Genomic DNA, 18,514 nt, shown 5'->3' on the forward strand with positions numbered 1-18,514 from the left:
CCCCCAACCCAACCCGTTCCAGCTGGTGAGATGGACAGTGACCCCCAACCCAACCCGTTCCAGCTTGTGAGATGGACAGTGACCCCCAAACCCTATCCGTTCCAGTTGGTGAGATGGACAATGACCCCCAACACCTATCCGTTCCAGCTGGTGAGATGGACAGTGACCCCCAACCCCTATCCGTTCCAGCTGGCGAGGGAGACAGTGACTCCCAACGCCTACCCGTTCCAGCTGGCGAGTTGGACAGTGACCCCCAACGCCTACCCGTTCCAGCTGGCGAGGGAGACAGTGACGCCCAAAGCCTACCCGTTCCAGCTGGCGAGGTGGACAGTGACCATCAACGCCTACCTGTTCCAGCTGACGAGGTGGACTGTGACCCCCTACCCAACCCATTCCAGCTGGCGAGGTAGACAGTGACTCCCTATCCAACCCATTCCAGCTGGCGAGATGGACAGTAACCCCCAACCCAACCCATTCCAGCTGGCGAGGGGGACAGTGACTCCCAACCCATTCCACCTAGCGATATGGACAGTGACCCCCAACCCAACCCATTCCAGCTGGCGAGATGGGCAGTTACCCCCAACCCAACCCATTCCAGCTAGCGAGATGGACAGTTACCCCCAACGCCTACCCGTTCCAGCTGGCGATGGAGACAGCGATCCCCAACGCCTACCCGTTCCAACTGGCGCGGTGAACAGTGACCCCCTACCCACCCATTCCAGCTGGCGAGGGGGACAGTGACCCCCTACCCACCCATTCCAGCTGGCGAGGGAGACAGTGACCCCTACCAAACCCATTCAAGCTGGCGAGATCGACACTGACCCCAAAGCCCTACCCGTTCCAGCTGGCGAGGTGGACAGTGACCCCCAACGCCTACCCGTTCCAGCTGGCGCGGGGACAGAGGTCAAACCCCCATACCCGCTTTAGTTGGCGCGGGAATAAAGAAGCAATCCCACACACACCCTTCAGGGACAGACACCCAACCTCACTTACCCAATGGGGCGGGGTTGGGGGGTTGGGGGGGGGGGGTGTAGAGAGAGAGCAGAGAATCGACTTCCCACGCCCCTTTTAGCTTTCGCGAGGGCGGAGGACCAACACTACGACTTTACTTACGACAAACAATAACAACAAGCAATATGAAAAAATTATACCTTCTGAAAATAAACCAGTAATCAAATAGTCACATTTTTGGCCGATGAACAATTCTAAAGTTATTTCAGTGTATCTTTTGTTATTTAACGCCGCACTCAGCAATGTTCCAGCTTTGTGACGGTGGTATGTAAATAATCGAGTCTGGATCAGACAATCCAATGATTGACATCATGACCATCAATACACGCAATTGGGATATGATGACATGCATCAACCAAGTCAGCGAGCCTGATCATCGGATCCCGTTAGTCGCTTATTACGACAAGCATAGTCGTGTTTTACGGCAAGCATGGGTTGCTTAAGACCTGTCCTACCCCGGGTCTTCACGGGTCTATTTTAGTGTAAAACGTAAAAGTATAAGTACATACTTTCTGGAAAAGAGGATGCTTCAGTAGTGGACAGCCGATCAGATACAGTACTGAAATAAAGCTAGGCCTCCATCAACTGGAGTAAGCTCCACCACAAGAATCGCTCTACAAGTTAAAAAAAATATTATTTGTATGTATTGTTTTGTCGTTGGTATCACCGCAACGGGAGTTTTTTAAATGATTTGTTTGCTTGTTTGTTGTTTAACGCCGCTCTCAGCAATATTCCAGCTATATGACGGCGGTCTGTAAATAATCGAGTCGGGGCAAGACAATCCAGTGATTGACATCATGAGCATCGATTCACGCAATTGGGATCGCTGACATGCATCAACCAAGGCAGCGAGCCTGACCACCCGATCCCGTAAGTCGCAAAGCATAATCGCCTTTTACGGCAAGCATGGGTTGCTGAAGACCTATTCTACCCCGGATCTTCACGGGTATGGGGATTTCATGAAAGAAGTCACATGTAGTTTGTCGTGTTATTACCAGGGGAGCGGGGTTCCAAAGGTTCTAAACAGGGAGAACAATGGTGTTACCATGAACACAACATATCTATTAATGAGTAATGCGTTGTTCAGCCAGACACAATAATTCTTATACGTCTCTACGAGATATATGCAAGGCCTTTGTAAATTCTAGTGTTGTGAGCAAAATGTAATTATATCAAAAACAAACAAACTAAAAATCGACTCCAACTTTTCAACTGAACACAGAAGTGCATATTCAGCCTTATCGTTTCACTGTCGGGTAAGATTTCGGGTAGATATTTAATCATCTATACCTCGACTATTTGATATTACAAATAAAAGTTTTCCTTTAATAAAATTGCTTCTTTGTAATTGGTTAGTATGTCTCAAATCACATACCGAATCTTAATAAACATGGCAGCATGTCGACGCATGCGCTGACGGTATAAATACACTGTTGGGCAAAAGAAAGTATACCATGTTTAATGGTGGCTACAAATGAAACAACAATGTTGTTCTATGGCGGTGTATTTAATACGAGCTTCCAAGTTGGATCTTGGATCTAAAGTTTGTAGTGTTTCGGCGACTGTTTTCAGTCTAGTAATGTTTTGATAACGATGTAATGCTTTGGTCAAATCCAATTTTCATACATACACTTTCTTTTGTCCGGCATTTCACTTGCCGATTTGTGCAGAATTCCTTTCTGTAAATATTACTTTTTCAACCTCATTCCACTCTTGGATCGAAACACAGACTGTGGCTCCACTGAGTAAGATCGAAGGACGTACATAGCCGATAACGTGGCGTCAGGAGATACCGTGACACTACAAACAGCACTACACACTCAACACGGAAGTATCCGAACTGCATATGGTGATCCTTAACCAGAGCGATATTGACTGAAGCTCTCGTACAATGTCCGTCTGGGTCCGGCTTCGTTGACCTGTGTGCTGTTTGATTACAATTCGAACAGATATTTTAATAAATGAATTTATCTTAATATCTGCGATGTACATGATGTATGTTACGCTATGCATGTCAATTCAACTATATAATATTAATTAATACATCATTAAATCGCTTTGTGACCAGTGAAGATCCGAGGTAAAATAGGCTTATAGCAACCCATGTTTTCCGTAAAAGGCAACTATGCTTGTCGTAAGGGGATCGGGTGGTCAGGCTCGCTGACTTGGTTTGATGCATGTCATCATATCCCAACTGCGTAGATCGATGCTCATGATGCCAATCAGTGGGTTGTCTGATCCAAATTCGATTATTTACAGACCGCCGCCATATAGCTGGAATATTGCTGAGAGCGGCGTTGAACAACAAACAAACAAGATAGGTTTGTACATAGATTCCATATGGCATGTTGTGTTGGAAAAACAAGATGATCTCTATTTCTGATTATTTATAGTTTAAATGTTTTAGAACAACTTCTTGTCCCCTTTCCTGTACCACACTCAGTCACAAGACGCCACTAAAGGATATGGTGTATGGTTATCATATGCGGTGAAGATGCAGCATCAAAGTCACCCTAATTCTGTTTCGTCGAGGCAAAATTTCAAAGAAACTGTCGGTGTTAATTAAACACGCATGGTACGTCTTAAATAACGTTGCTGCTAGTTGAAGCGTAAAGAACAAATAAATGATTACACAGTGTTAAATAGAGGCGGTGTCGTGTGTAGTAATGCCTCATCATTCTCTCATTAAAGCACGGCCAATTACACTAAAGGTACAAAATAACCATCCCAAATTCACAAGATTGATTTGAGATCGGCTTCCTTTGCATCAAATGGAGATCACGCGACAAATAAGTTAAATGTTTACTCAAGATCACCTGTATCAGAACCAATCACAATACAAACAATGATACAGCGATCAGGTCTTGCCCACAGGTAGGTATATAGGCGCTGCGTTGTACAGGTGAAAAGCCATCTTAACTTATGTCAACACGAGTCTGTGATGAGGTGTCGGATGACCGACTACTCGTCATGGTCGCGATCACCTGTACAGGTGAACAGTCAACTTACCTGGCGGCATGCTTTTGATGTGAACGTCGAGGTTGGGGGCACGCGAGCTGGGAAGCGAGAACATTTCGGGAAAATTGCTACAGGTGAATGACCTTTGTATACTTAGGAATCGGGGCGTGTTCGCTGTGTTAAAATGAACCCTTGACGATGTCATTATCAAACCATGATTGCAAATAAAGAGACAGATATGTTGTGTATTTAAATCTCATCCAAATTATTGAAGAAATGATAGACACAATATGCAAAGCAGACGGGCCACTCGTGACGGAATTATTGGAGATGAGTTGAGTAAACTGTACATGCTTACATACATACACTTTTTCATCATACGAAATTATGAGACGTATATTAAAAATAATTATACAGGACCGACTTCTGTTTTATATTAGCACATCAAGTTTTGGCCGTTACGAAATACATTATCGCATGATGCTAAGATAAAACAAACTTTTTGAATATCACAGAGATTATTAAAACTAATGTTTACCTCATAACATTTTTTTTATCAGCGTTGCAGAAATCCCACTGACATGTATACGAATACACAATGCCATTTAGAAAGTGGTCAAATGTAACAAATGTTAAATTTGGGATAACACTTTCTTACAGATTCTCGTACTTTTTTGAGTGAGGCACCTAATCGCCAGCACACAAAGTCAGCGATTTAACCCACTCAGCCACAGAGACTTCCACAAAATGAAAGTCCGACAACTGGTAGTCTAGATCACGTATTTTGAGTACCCCTCTGACAAGTGTAAATTGGCACGGCTCCCATGGCCGAAAGCTATGAATACACAATGCCATTTAGAAAGTGGTCAAATGTAACAAATGTTATATTTGGGATAACACTTTCTTAGTAAAGTACAGATTCTCGTACTTTCGTGTGGGTTCGAATCCCGGGTGGGACTCAACCCCCCAAAAGTACGAGAATCTGTACTTTACTAAGAAAGTGTTATCCCAAATATAACATCTGTTACATGTATACGACTGTGATCTGTGATGCCTTTGACGGATATTTGAGACTCACGTGAATTAATTTGTGTTAGATGACATTATTTGAAGGACTATGGTCCTAATGTCAAGTGCTGGTCAAAGCACGGTTGTCAGTGCCGTGGTGAGAAGATAATTGTGTAATTAGGGTATTAAGTGATTGATATACACAACGAAATGAACAATACTGCCAGTAACTTGACTCAAATCATCTTTAACATCGTATGTATATGTATAGTTACTAAACATGGGGATAGGTTGATAGGTTGGCAGAATAGACTTCCACCACGTGGTCAAGTGTTGTGTTGGCCAACGCCCCTTTCGGTTTTACCGGCAAATTGTATTACTGTATTATATTTGTCTTTACCATTGCGTATTTACAAAATATTATTGTGTGTGTTGGAGAGGGTGTCAAGTACGGTAGGGGCGGATACAGGATTTTAAGATAATGGGGTGGGGGATATATTTTATATTTGATGGCCTATTGGATGTGGGGTGGGTTGAGGTGGTAGAGACAGTGATTGTGCCGTCTTGGATCAGGCGGTAAGCCAGCTCGACGCCAAGACTGTATCCATATACTCGCTGTTGTACCGTCGTGGATATATATGCAGTGCTTGTACCGTCTTGAATCAGGCGGTAAGCCAGCTCGACGCCAAGACTGTATCCATAGACTCGCTGTTGTACCGTCGTGGATATATATGCAGTGGTTTTGTACCGTCTTGAATCAGGCGGTAAGCCAGCTCGACACCAAGACTGTATCCATAGACTCGCTGTTGTACCGTCGTGGATATATTTGCAGTGCTTGTACCGTCTTGAATCAGGCGGTAAGCCAGCTCGACGCCAAGACTGTATCCATAGACTCGCTGTTGTACCGTCGTGGATATATATGCAGTGGTTTTGTACCGTCTTGAATCAGGCGGTAAGCCAGCCCGTTCTCCATAGTGTACCCATAGACTCGCTGTTGTACCGTCGTGGATATATATGCAGTGCTTGTATCGTCTTGAATCAGGCGGTAAGCCAGCTCGACACCAAGACTGTATCCATAGACTCGCTGTTGTACCGTCGTGGATATATATGCAGTGGTTTTGTACCGTCTTGAATCAGGCGGTAAGCCAGCTCGACACCAAGACTGTATCCATAGACTCGCTGTTGTACCGTCGTAGATATATATGCAGTGCTTGTACCGTCTTGAATCAGGCGGTAAGCCAGCTAGACACCAAGACTGTATACATAGACTCGCTGTTGTACCGTCGTAGATATATATGCAGTGCTTGTACCGTCTTGAATCAGGCGGTAAGCCAGCCCGTTCTCCATAGTGTACCCATAGACTCGCTGTTGTACCGTCGTGGATGTATATGCAGTGCTTTTAACGTCTTGAATCAGGCGGTAAGCCAGCCCGTTTTCCATATTGTACCCATAGACTCGCTGTTGTACCGTCGTGGATATATATGCAGTGCTTGTACCGTCTTGAATCAGGCGGTAAGCCAGCCCGTAGCCCGTTATGTACCCATAGACTAGCTGTTGTACCGTCGTGGAAGCAGTGCTTGTACCGTCTTGGATCAGGCGGTAAGCCAGCCCGCCGCCCGTCATGTACCCATAGATTCGCAGTTGCACCGTCGTGGAAGCAGTGGTTGTGCCGTCTTGGATCAGGCGGTAAGCCAGCCCGCCGCCTAGACTGTGCCCATAGCCCCGGGAGATCGACCGACTCACTAATAAAGAAATGATCCAAGGGATAAAGCTTCACTGAAGTGGATATAAACTCGTGTTTATCTAGGATTGTGTTTCTAAAATAATGTTTTTACAAACAAACGCACCGCTGTGAATGTCCACACCATTACTATAGCTGCTGCTCAGATAGTGCTGGTTAGAGGGTATTGGTTTCCCTTTTGACAATTTCAGCTCTAGCGAAATGATGAACTAATTTGCCATAATGAAGTTTTAACATGCGGTTTCGGGTATATTTTCATAGAATTATTATATTAGGAGATGATTGAGGATAATTTGCCTCGCCGTGGGATATTTCTTTTGAGGTTATTGGTGTTATTAAATAGACAAGACTCTTTATTCTTACATAAAGCAAATGCGGTAGATCGGAGCAATTATACAGAAGACTCGGTGAGAACTAGATGGCCTTTCAATACCCCATAAGCAGGTGGCAGAATTCATACAGGCTTTCCTTTCATTAGTTAATATATTCAGGTAAAAACGATTTTAGAGAGCATACACAATACACAATTTCTTATTTAATTATACAATAAGCACTTTCCTGCCTTATTCATTATCTTCGTTGTTGATTGCCCAAGTTAAAAGAGAATGGTATCATGTTGAATAATGTTAAGGGAAATGTTTAGGATTCTAAACCTGACGTCCTTGTCTTCTTTGGGAAAAGATCGTACGATGCAATAAATGTATATGGACCTAGCCACGTTGACGACACCGCTGTGTAGTTACACATGATGAAAACAGTTTCATCGTTCCTTGTTAAAATTGTCTTCAATATTGTTAAAGAAAGAAGATGAAAATAACACGCTATTCGCCAGGTTACCATATAGATATAACAATACACCAGACAGATAAATATATATCAGATATCTTTATTTTTTAATCATTATAGGGACATTTTCTGACATTAATTTGGGGACACATGCGAGGAATAGAGTGTAGGGCTAATAAAAGCGACAAGCTCTTTTCCATAATCATAAGACATCTCTAATAAGAGTCTCTTATAAAAGTCCGTTGTATGATTCCGACTATATCAATGACTATTAAATGGTGATGTTACCAGGCCTTCGAGAAAAGGTGAGTATGTCTTGCCTCACCGGGTGGCACCCGTTACAAACACATGCAAAGGCATGTTACCCCTTCAGCTGAAAACACGGCAAAATATGGTTCAAGTCAATATAGGGAATTACATCGGCATTATTTTCGTCAAATTTAGAAATGTCCTCCACGTGTCTACCATGAAACCTTTTGAAAGAATGACTAAGACCTTGACTACTGTCGAAGGACTATCTTTGAAATCTTAGAAGAATGAGGATGTCCATTTTTCCTCAAAGTTGTGAAATGTTTGCACTAAAGGAAAAGCTAGGGCTGCAACAATATTACTCGAAATTAAGACAATTTGATTATTGGAAAGTTAAAGTCATCGCTCTTGTCATACAGATAGTTGATTTTATTGTGAAACTAGGACTTACGCCAAATTTAGTTATGTTCCCAAACTAGAACGTCAAGGGAAAGCCAAGAATTGGCTTCGGTCACTGTACCCACGTGCGGAATCGACCCAGGGCCTTTATCGTGACAAGCCAATAGTTTCACCACTGGACTACCCCGCCGTCCACATGTGTATGCCCAGTGCGTAACTGTCATTAGTCAATGCTTTGTGGATACGAATATCTCTGTCACCAGATAGGAAATTGAGACACAGAAAGCCGCGCCACGTTCACAGATAGGTGAAGGTGAAGGCAATGGTAACTCCATATTTCGTGCTAGTGAGTGAGTGAGTGAGTTGGACTTTACGTCTTATGTTAAGCACATTCAGGACATTCAAAGCTGACCCATCAGTGACAAAACGATGTCCGATGCAATTCCCTGTTTTGACTTGTACCATATGTTCCCGTCATTTTTCAGGTGAACAATTGACATGGCTTTATATGCGTTTGTGACGGGGGCCACCGATGGGGCAGGATACATTCACCTTTACGCGACCACCTTGTATCATCACTATTTGATGCTGATTCATAAACACATGCTCATGACATAGTCGGAATCATACAATCGACTTTGCTTTCGCCACATATTTTTCTGATTATGGAAAGGGTTTTCGTCCCTTTTATTCACGCATTACGTTCGTCAACCAAAAAGGTCTATGCAATACTGTGCATTATCAAGTAACTAGCAGATTACGACATTTTCAAAATGCGTTAAGTCATAATGTTAGGTTTCGTTAAATTGACAGGTTGTGTGTGTGTGTGTGTGTGTGTGTGTGTGTGTGTGTGTGTGTGTGTGTGTGTGTGTGTGTGTGTGTGTGTGTGTGTGTGTGTGTGTGTGTGTGTGTAAGAGGAAACGAGAAGCAAATATTTATTGCACAACCGAAACTGACTATGAAGTGTAGGTCCAAGTGAGTAGCTGCTTAGACTACAACCATACACGTCTGTGAAACTCTAGCACAACTAATAAAATGTGCTTCATAAACACCGTAATATTCTGTTAAAGAGACATTTCAGAAACAGATAATATTATGTATTTACATGCATCTGATTATTCTTATGTTGCCACCATAACTTTTTTTATAAAGGATATCTATAATGAGAGTAGTAACTGTTTTTTATGTGTTTGTTATTTAATCTAATTGTCCAAATGAAGAAAGAAGTGTGGTCAGTAAGCATGTTTATAGCGTAAGGCGCGCTTGGTGACCACCGCTCTAAATTCCCCCTTTACTTTGGAGCCGTTAAGAGAAATCACTCACTGTCTTAGGTTTGCATAAAAGTATTTAACTTATTTTTACCAGTATATTGATAAATCTATGAGAAAATGTCATTATTTCTCCATGTTGTTGTGCATTTGAAATAAATAGATAAAGACTTGCACATTTACGTATTTCTGAAGTGCAGCGACAATCTATTAATGGTGTCCTATGGTGCCTTGACGCCATTCATGGTTACAATGCAGTGACGTCATAGATTACATAACATTTACTTTTGCCGTAAGCAGCGCAGGACCTGTCGTAAAATGGTAGTCCAAAATTATTCAATTTTTGTTCGTTCATTTGACAATTTGACGATGCCACCGACTTAACATATGTCGTTAAAGGATTCCTGACAGTTGGAGCAAAACCACGACAACAGACATCCTAAACTGTAAAGCGGATCGTTTTGTTACAAAGTATTCTTTACAAGGTTAATGGAATGTGTCCATAAAAAAATAATGTCCATTTTAATACAATACAGATGTCACATAAAGACATCAATAAAACATACAAGTAACAAAACAAGCCCTCTTCGAATGTAGTGGCAAATAGTGAGCAAAAAGCTCAGGTAGCAATCGAAAATGTACATACAAATATCGGTCATACGATCGGCATTATTATTAGGTCCGGTACAGACTCGACGTTGAAGGCTCCGAAAGCACACAAATGAAGGCTCTCTATGCTTTGGTAAGGTCTTGGCATATTCCAAATGAACATATAGCTTAACAATACATCTCATCCAAATTTCAATCCGTCAATTCTTTTGTACAGCTAAAAGATTTAAATGTCAACTTTCTCTTTGCTAATATATATATTTGTATCCATTTTCTAAACAAATGCAAATATGATGTGAAACACTAGCCTAAGAAAGGATGTAAGTGTTATTATCAGTGTTAAATCGAGGATAATGTTGATAACGTATCTAAAGTACTGTGTACTGGGCAACCTCGACGTGTACACGCTCCGCATGGTGGCATTGTGTCGAGCTGGGCTGCTGATGGTGGCCAAAAACGCTTAATTTGCTGTCAACAAAATTAAGCGGTTTGCACCTTTGCTCTGTGTTAAAGTCGCGCCTTCGCCGTGAGAAGCAATCATTTTACCTGAAACTTGTTGTCACGATATCAGCAGAATCCATCAGGCGCTCCGACAACCATCATTATATCTGTGAGTAGTTGTCAACCAAACAGCAGAGTCAATTGAGACAAGAATTAATATTATGGGAAAAGGGTTGAGTGTAAAAGCGTCCCCTGAACCCAAGTATCTTCACAGCAGGATCGCCACCAGCTGAATAATGTCACAAGTTGGGATTTGTTGTTAGACAACTAGTACTCGACATTATTAAAGACTTCGTGACAAGAGCCAATAAAAATATTGCCCTTTTTCTAATGGCACTGGGGCGTGTTAGATTAACCCGACTGAATAGGAAAGAGGACGGTTTGATAACAAAGTAAACCTTCTGCTGTACATCTTCAACCTCCAGCGTCATCAATATGACACGCCGTGATATAACAGGAATAATGTTAAAAGCGGCATTAAACCAAACTCACTCACTCATCAATATGAACCTGGGGTTCAGCAGCAGTAGTCAACAATATCATTCACATGCCTTGCCTATCACGTCGACTGTAACATCTTTGTCACTCAAGAAAAGCATTCAACATCTTTTGTCTCACGACATTTATAATCACCATCAATATCAACATTTATCAGCTTCAGTATCTTTGCCTCCCAGGAGGAACATTCAACGTGATTACCTCACAGTAGTAGCATCGGCACTAGCTTCCTCTTCTGAATCTTTGCCCCTCAGGTGAAACATTCAACGTGTTTACCTCACAGTAGTAGCATCGGCACCAGCTTCCTCTTCTGAATCTTTGCCTCTCAGGTGAAACATTCAACGTGATTACCTCACAGTAGTAGCATCGGCACTAGCTTCCTCTTCTGAATCTTTGCCTCCCAGGTGAAACATTCAACGTGATTACCTCACAGTAGTAGCATCGGCACCAGCTTCCTCTTCTGAATCTTTGCCTCTCAGGGCAAACATTCAACGTGTTTACCTCACAGTAGTAGCATCGGCACCAGCTTCCTCTTCTGAATCTTTACCTCTCAGGTGAAACATTCAACGTGTTTACCTCACAGTTGCAGCATCGGCACCAGCTTCCTCTTCTGAATCTTTGCCCCTCAGGTGAAACATTCAACGTGTTTACCTCACAGTAGTAGCATCGACACCAGCTTCCTCTTCTGAATCTTTGCCTCTCAGGTGAAACATTCAACGTGTTTACCTCACAGTAGTAGCATCGGCACCAGCTTCCTCTTCTGAATCTTTGCCTCTCAGGTGAAACATTCAACGTGTTTACCTCACAGTTGTAGCATCGGCACCAGCTTCCTCTTCTGAATCTTTGCCTCTCAGGTGAAACATTCAACGTGTTTACCTCACAGTAGTAGCATCGGCACCAGCTTCCTCTTCTGAATCTTTACCTCTCAGGTGAAACATTCAACGTGTTTACCTCACAGTTGCAGCATCGGCACCAGCTTCCTCTTCTGAATCTTTGCCCCTCAGGTGAAACATTCAACGTGTTTACCTCACAGTAGTAGCATCGACACCAGCTTCCTCTTCTGAATCTTTGCCTCTCAGGTGAAACATTCAACGTGTTTACCTCACAGTAGTAGCATCGGCACCAGCTTCCTCTTCTGAATCTTTGCCTCTCAGGTGAAACATTCAACGTGTTTACCTCACAGTTGTAGCATCGACACCAGCTTCCTCTTCTGAATCTTTGCCTCTCAGGTGAAACATTCAACGTGTTTACCTCACAGTAGTAGCATCGGCACCAGCTTCCTCTTCTGAATCTTTGCCTCTCAGGTGAAACATTCAACGTGTTTACCTCACAGTAGTAGCATCGGCACCAGCTGTATCTTAAGTATCTTTACCTCCCAGGAGGAACATTCAACGTGTTTACCTCACAGTAGTAGCATCGGCATCAGGTGCATCGGCCGAATATTCGCCTTTCGGCAGCATCATTCAACATGTTTGACTTAAACGCCCTGTTTGCCTCTAAAATGTGTTTGGGTTCTCCATATAAACCTAGGCTTCATCATCATAACTAAGTATTTAAAATCTTTGTCTCATCATCGCCAATAAACATCTTTGTCTCTCAAGTTAAGCATGAATATCAGCATCAACATCAGCATCAACATCACCACACATCAACATCAACATCAATATCACCACACATCAACATCAGCATCAACATCAACATCAACACACATCAACATCAGCATCAACATCAGCATCAACATCAGCATCAACATCACCACACATCAACATCAGCATCGTTACACATCAGCATCAACATCAGCATCACTACACCTCAACATCACCACACATCAACATCAGCATCAACACCAACATCAACATCATTACACATTAGCATTAACATCAACATCACTACCCATCAGCATCAACATCAACATCAAAATCCTCACACATCAACATCAACATCAACATCAGTATCAAAAATCAACATCACCACACATCAACATCAACATCAGCATCAACATGAACATCAACATCAGTATCAACAATCAACATCACTACACATCAACATCAACATCAACATCACCACACATCAACATCAACATTAACATCAGCATCAACATCACCACACATCAACATCAGCATCAACATCAGTATCAGCATCAACATCACCACACATCAACATCAGCATCGTTACACATCAGCATCAACATCAGCATCACTACACCTCAACATCACCACACATCAACATCAGCATCAACACCTACATCAACATCACTTCACATCAGCATCAACATCAACATCATCATCACCACACATCAGCATCAACATCACTACACATCAGCATCAACATCAACATCAACATCACCACACATCAGCATGAACATCAACATCAGTATCAGCATCACCACACATCAGCATCAACATCAGCATCAACATCACCACACATCAACATCAGCATCGTTACACATCAACATCAACATCAACACCAACATTACTACACATCAGCATCAACACATTAGCCTCTCAATGTTTGCTTATGTCAATAATGAGTAAATATCAGAGCAAATGTAATCTATGAGTATCATGTTCTCAATTACATAAAGTTGAATGATTGTATTAAGTCTATGCCGATTCTTGATATCATTTATTTAACTATCTTAAATACAATCGAAATATATATATATATGTACCAGCATCATCTGTTTCATTTCGAATGACTGCTTTGCTGTATATTAATTTTGATAGGATTGATTTTATCCATTATATATCACCCCTTGATTGTATGCTTCGTCGTAATTGATCCATTTAATAATTTTTCTCAATAGAATTTCTGATTACTAGGTTTACAGGAAAAGCCGCCAAGCAAAACCACTTCTGTGTGTTACCCGGGGCCATGGGTTTACCAGTGGGATGCTGGCTTGGGTCAGGGTAGATTGGCCCCTCCCCCGGGGGTGCGTCTAGATGGCTCCCTTGGACAATGCTGTGCAAACATCAACAAAGCTGATTATATTTAGACAGACGCCTTCTCTTCTATGCGAAAATACCCCCTGATTTATTTCAGTCAAGTGTGACTCAAAATGAGCGTTTCAATTATATTCCCAGTTGGAGTGGGTTGTGTGGATATCTCTATTCACAGTAAGACCCATAAGTCCGTGCAAAGATATGATACCGTCATTCAACAAATTACCCACGATGCATCATACAGTCCGCCTACTGTAACCGCGAACCTGTTGACATTCTACTTGTAAATTATTTTTCTAGCCAGGGAACTTGTATTTTCAAATAATATTTATAGCACAACTCACAGCCCATGCTATACTCTACCTCCAACGTTACAGTCTCTCACAATGGAAGTTTTCAATAGATAGTTTTTAATGTGAATTTTATGTTTGTATTATAATGGTAATTTTCCATCGATTTAATACATTGTTAAGCGAAGGAGAAACTGGGAAATGTTTAGTTGGGGATTTGAGCCTCAAACTGGGATTTAATTTGGCGTGACTGAATTATGTGTCTATTTCCCTGTGACCTTTTAGAATCATAAACATATCGCATGAAAAACATTAAACATTAATGTCATATCTTAATTCAAACGCTTGACATACCTGTCCCCATCGGTTTGACATACAGTTTGTCGACAAAAGCAGTCGCTTGCGACCAGCTTAATAAGTGCCCGGTTTCTTAATAGGGTCAGATTCGAAAACAGAATTTCAACGAATTCACATTGTGAAACACTTATTTCGCAAGATTCAATTAAACGAATAAGCAAAAAAGAACGAGTTTGTTTGTGTAAACGTCCTGTGTATGTGTATATAGGTGTTGACATTGATAGTTTCAAACTGCGCGTGTATAAGTGACGACATTAACACAGTGACAATTCTGTGTCGTGGAGTCGAGATAAACACCCACTTCTTGGTCATCTGTCATGTTTGTTCGTTGCTTGACTCGACAGCTTATAACAAACTCAAATTGGGTGGCACTTGATAGCCTAAAACATGATGTGCATGCACAAACGTATATCTTGCATATTAAACCGATCGCTACATTTCAAACGTGAAATCCTTATTACAACTACTGTGAGTGAGTGAGTTGGGTTTAACGCCGCTTTTAATAATATTCCAGTTATATCACGGCGTGTCAGCTTAATGTGGGAGGAAAGCACGAAGTGATGCAGGTTTACCACTTCGGTGAAACCCACTAGCACGGGTATGGTGCTGACAAACCTAGAAACATAGTCGGGGCGAACTGGGATTCGAACCAATCATAGGTTTCTGGCGTGCCCAAGGGACGCAACTCTGCACAGCGAATCGCGGCGCCATAGACGACTGGGCCACCCGTGCCCCCTACAACTACTGCGTTTTACGTTGCTCCGACGACAACATATAACACAATTATGCCTTCAACGGGAGTCTTCACATCTCTTTATTCTCTGGCACTTTTTTTAAAGGCAAATTGTGCGAATGGCGGGACATTCTTTCCCTTTTCGGGAGCACTTGGAGTCGTCATTCATTTTCAGTGATTCATTCATAATTAATAAAAGTGCGGGTGGCGGGTCATGCCGGTAGTGCAGGACATTCTTACCCTTTTCCAGAACACTTGGAGTCATCACTCAATTTCAGCGATCTGTTCATAGAATTGATATATTTTGAACAAAATCAATAAATGCGCTATCGTGTTACTGGAATTTCTAAGAGACGTCTCACGGGATCTAGTGGTCAGGTTCAATGACTTGGTTGATGCATCTCATCGTATGCTAATTCAGCGATGCGCATGATATCAATCACTGGATTGTCTTGTACAGACTCGATTATTTCCCGACCGCCGTGATACAGCTGGGATATTGCGGAGTGCGGCGTTAAACAACAAACAAACACACGATCAAACAAATCTTGATTGTCTGGTTTGTTTACAGGCCATCAGGAGTACTGATGTGCGGAGTCAGACAAGGACACCCTTACCCTTTTATGCAAATTGTGTGAGTGTAGGGTGCTACCTAAAAGGCAGAACATACCCTTTACGCGAACACCTGGGCGCGAACCTGATCCATTCATATGAATTATGATAGTCTGTGAAGACTGTCAGATAAAACAGACCGTGAACACTGTCAGATACGAAAGAACGTGAAAACTGTCAGACACAACAGAACGTCAACACTGTCAGATACAACAGAACGTCAACACTGTCAGATACAACAGAACGTCAACACTGTCAGATACAACAGAACGTCAACACTGTCAGATACAATAGAACGTCAACACTGTCAGATACAGAAGACCGTGAAGGCTGTCAGATACAACAGGCCGTGAAGGATGTCAGATACAACAGAACGTCAACACTGTCAGATACAACAGAACGTCAACACTGTAAGATACAACAGACCGTGAACACTGTCAAATACAACAGAACGTGAACACTGTCAGATACAACAGGCCGTGAACACTGTCAGATACAGCAGACCATGAAGGCTATCAGATACAACAGACCGTGAAGGCTGTCAGATACAACAGACAATGAAGGCTGTCAGATTCAACAGGCCGTGAACACTGTCAGATACAACAGGCCGTGAACACTGTCAGATACAACAGGCCGTGAACACTGTCAGATACAGCAGACCATGGAGACTGTCAGATACTACATATTACTATATTAACAGTTACTCCGTGTGTGTGTATGGTGGAGGGGGAGGAGGGGTTCTGAACCCATGACTGGCTGTGTTGATGGAGCTGGTTGCCTATTACTTTTCAACATAATTCACTTCGAGGTCCACACACTGCCAACGATGCTGGAGTGCATGCATGGATCTCACCGGGGCAGAATGGTTCTTTGTATATGCCTGAAAACTGTAAAGAAATTGCTATATGTTTATAGTTCTTTATATATGCCGGAAAACTATAAAGATATTGCTATATGTTTCTGGTTCTTTTTACATGCCGGAACACTATAAAGAAACTGCAAAATGTTTATAGTTCTTTGTATATGCCAGAAAACTATAAAGAAACTGCAAAATGTTTACAGTTCTTTATACATGACGGAAAACTATAAGGAACTTGTTATATGTTTATAGTTCTTTGTACATGGACGAAAACTAAAAAGAGATTGCAATAAGTTCATAATTCTTTGCATATGCCGGAAAACTATAAAGAAACTGCAAAATGTTTATAGGTCTTTGTATATGCCGGAAAGATATATAAAAACTGAAATATGCTTATAATTCTTTTCATTTGCCGGAAAACAATAAAGAAATTGCGACAAGTTTATAGTTCTTTGTATATGCCCGAAAACTAAAAAAATGCAATAAGTTTACAGTTCTTTATACATGACGGAAAACTATAAAGAAATTGTTATGTTTATAGTTCTTTGTACACGGACGAAAACTAAAAAGAGATTGCAATCAGTTTATAATTCTTTGCATACGCCGGAAAACTATATGCAACAGTAATATGTTTATAGTCATTTTGTATATGCCCGAAAACTAAAAGGAAAACTGCAATATCTTTATGGTTCGTTTGACTATGCCAGAAAACTACAGAGAAACTGCAAAATGTTTGTAGTTCCTTATATATGCCGGAAACTATACAGAAACTGCAATGTATTTATAGTTCTTTGTATATGCCAGAAAACTATAAAGAAATTGAAATATGCTTATAGTTCTTTGTATGTGCCGGAAAAGTATAACAAACACTGCAGTATGTTCTTATTTCTTTGTATATGCCGGATAACTATTTTTAAAAAATGGAAAATGTTTATACTTATTTGTATATGCCAGAAAACTACAAAGAAACTGCAAAATAATTATAATTCTTTGTATGTGCCGGAAACTATAATGGAACTGCAATATGTTTTTAGTTCTTTGTATATGCCCGAAAACTACAAAGAAACTGCAATATGCTTATATTTCTTTGTATGTGCAGGAAAACTATAAAGACACTGCAATATGTTTATAGTTCTTTGTATATGCCGGAAAATAAGGAAATTGAAAAATGTTTCTACTCTTTTCTATATGCCGGAAACCGATAAGGAAATTGTTTTGTATAGTTATCCGGCACATACAGGGAAGTGTAAACATATTGCAGTGTTCTTTTTAGTTTTCCTGCATATACAAAGAACTATAAACATATTGCAGTTTCTTTATAGTTTTCCGGCATATGCAAATAAGTATAAACTTATTGCAGTTTCTTTTTAGTTTTCCGTAATATATAAAGAAATGTAAACATTTTGTAGTTTCTCTATAGTTTTCAAGCATATGCAAAGAATTATAAACTTATTGCAGTTTCTTTTTAGCTTTCGGGCATGTACAGAGAACCATAAACATATTGCAGTTTTCTTTTTAGTTATAGTTATTTGTATATGCTGGAAAACTAAGGAAAATGTAACATGTTTAAAGTTCTTTGTATATGCCGAAAACCAATAAGGAAATTGTTATATGTTTATAGTTATTTGTTATTGTCGGAAAACTATAAAGAAACTGTTTTCGGTTCCATATTCAATCCAAGTAAATATAAGGA

Source organism: Haliotis cracherodii, unplaced genomic scaffold (genome assembly GCF_022045235.1).
Source record: "Haliotis cracherodii isolate W230 unplaced genomic scaffold, xgHalCrac1.p SCAF_18, whole genome shotgun sequence".
NCBI classification, from domain to species: Eukaryota; Metazoa; Mollusca; class Gastropoda; order Lepetellida; family Haliotidae; genus Haliotis; species Haliotis cracherodii.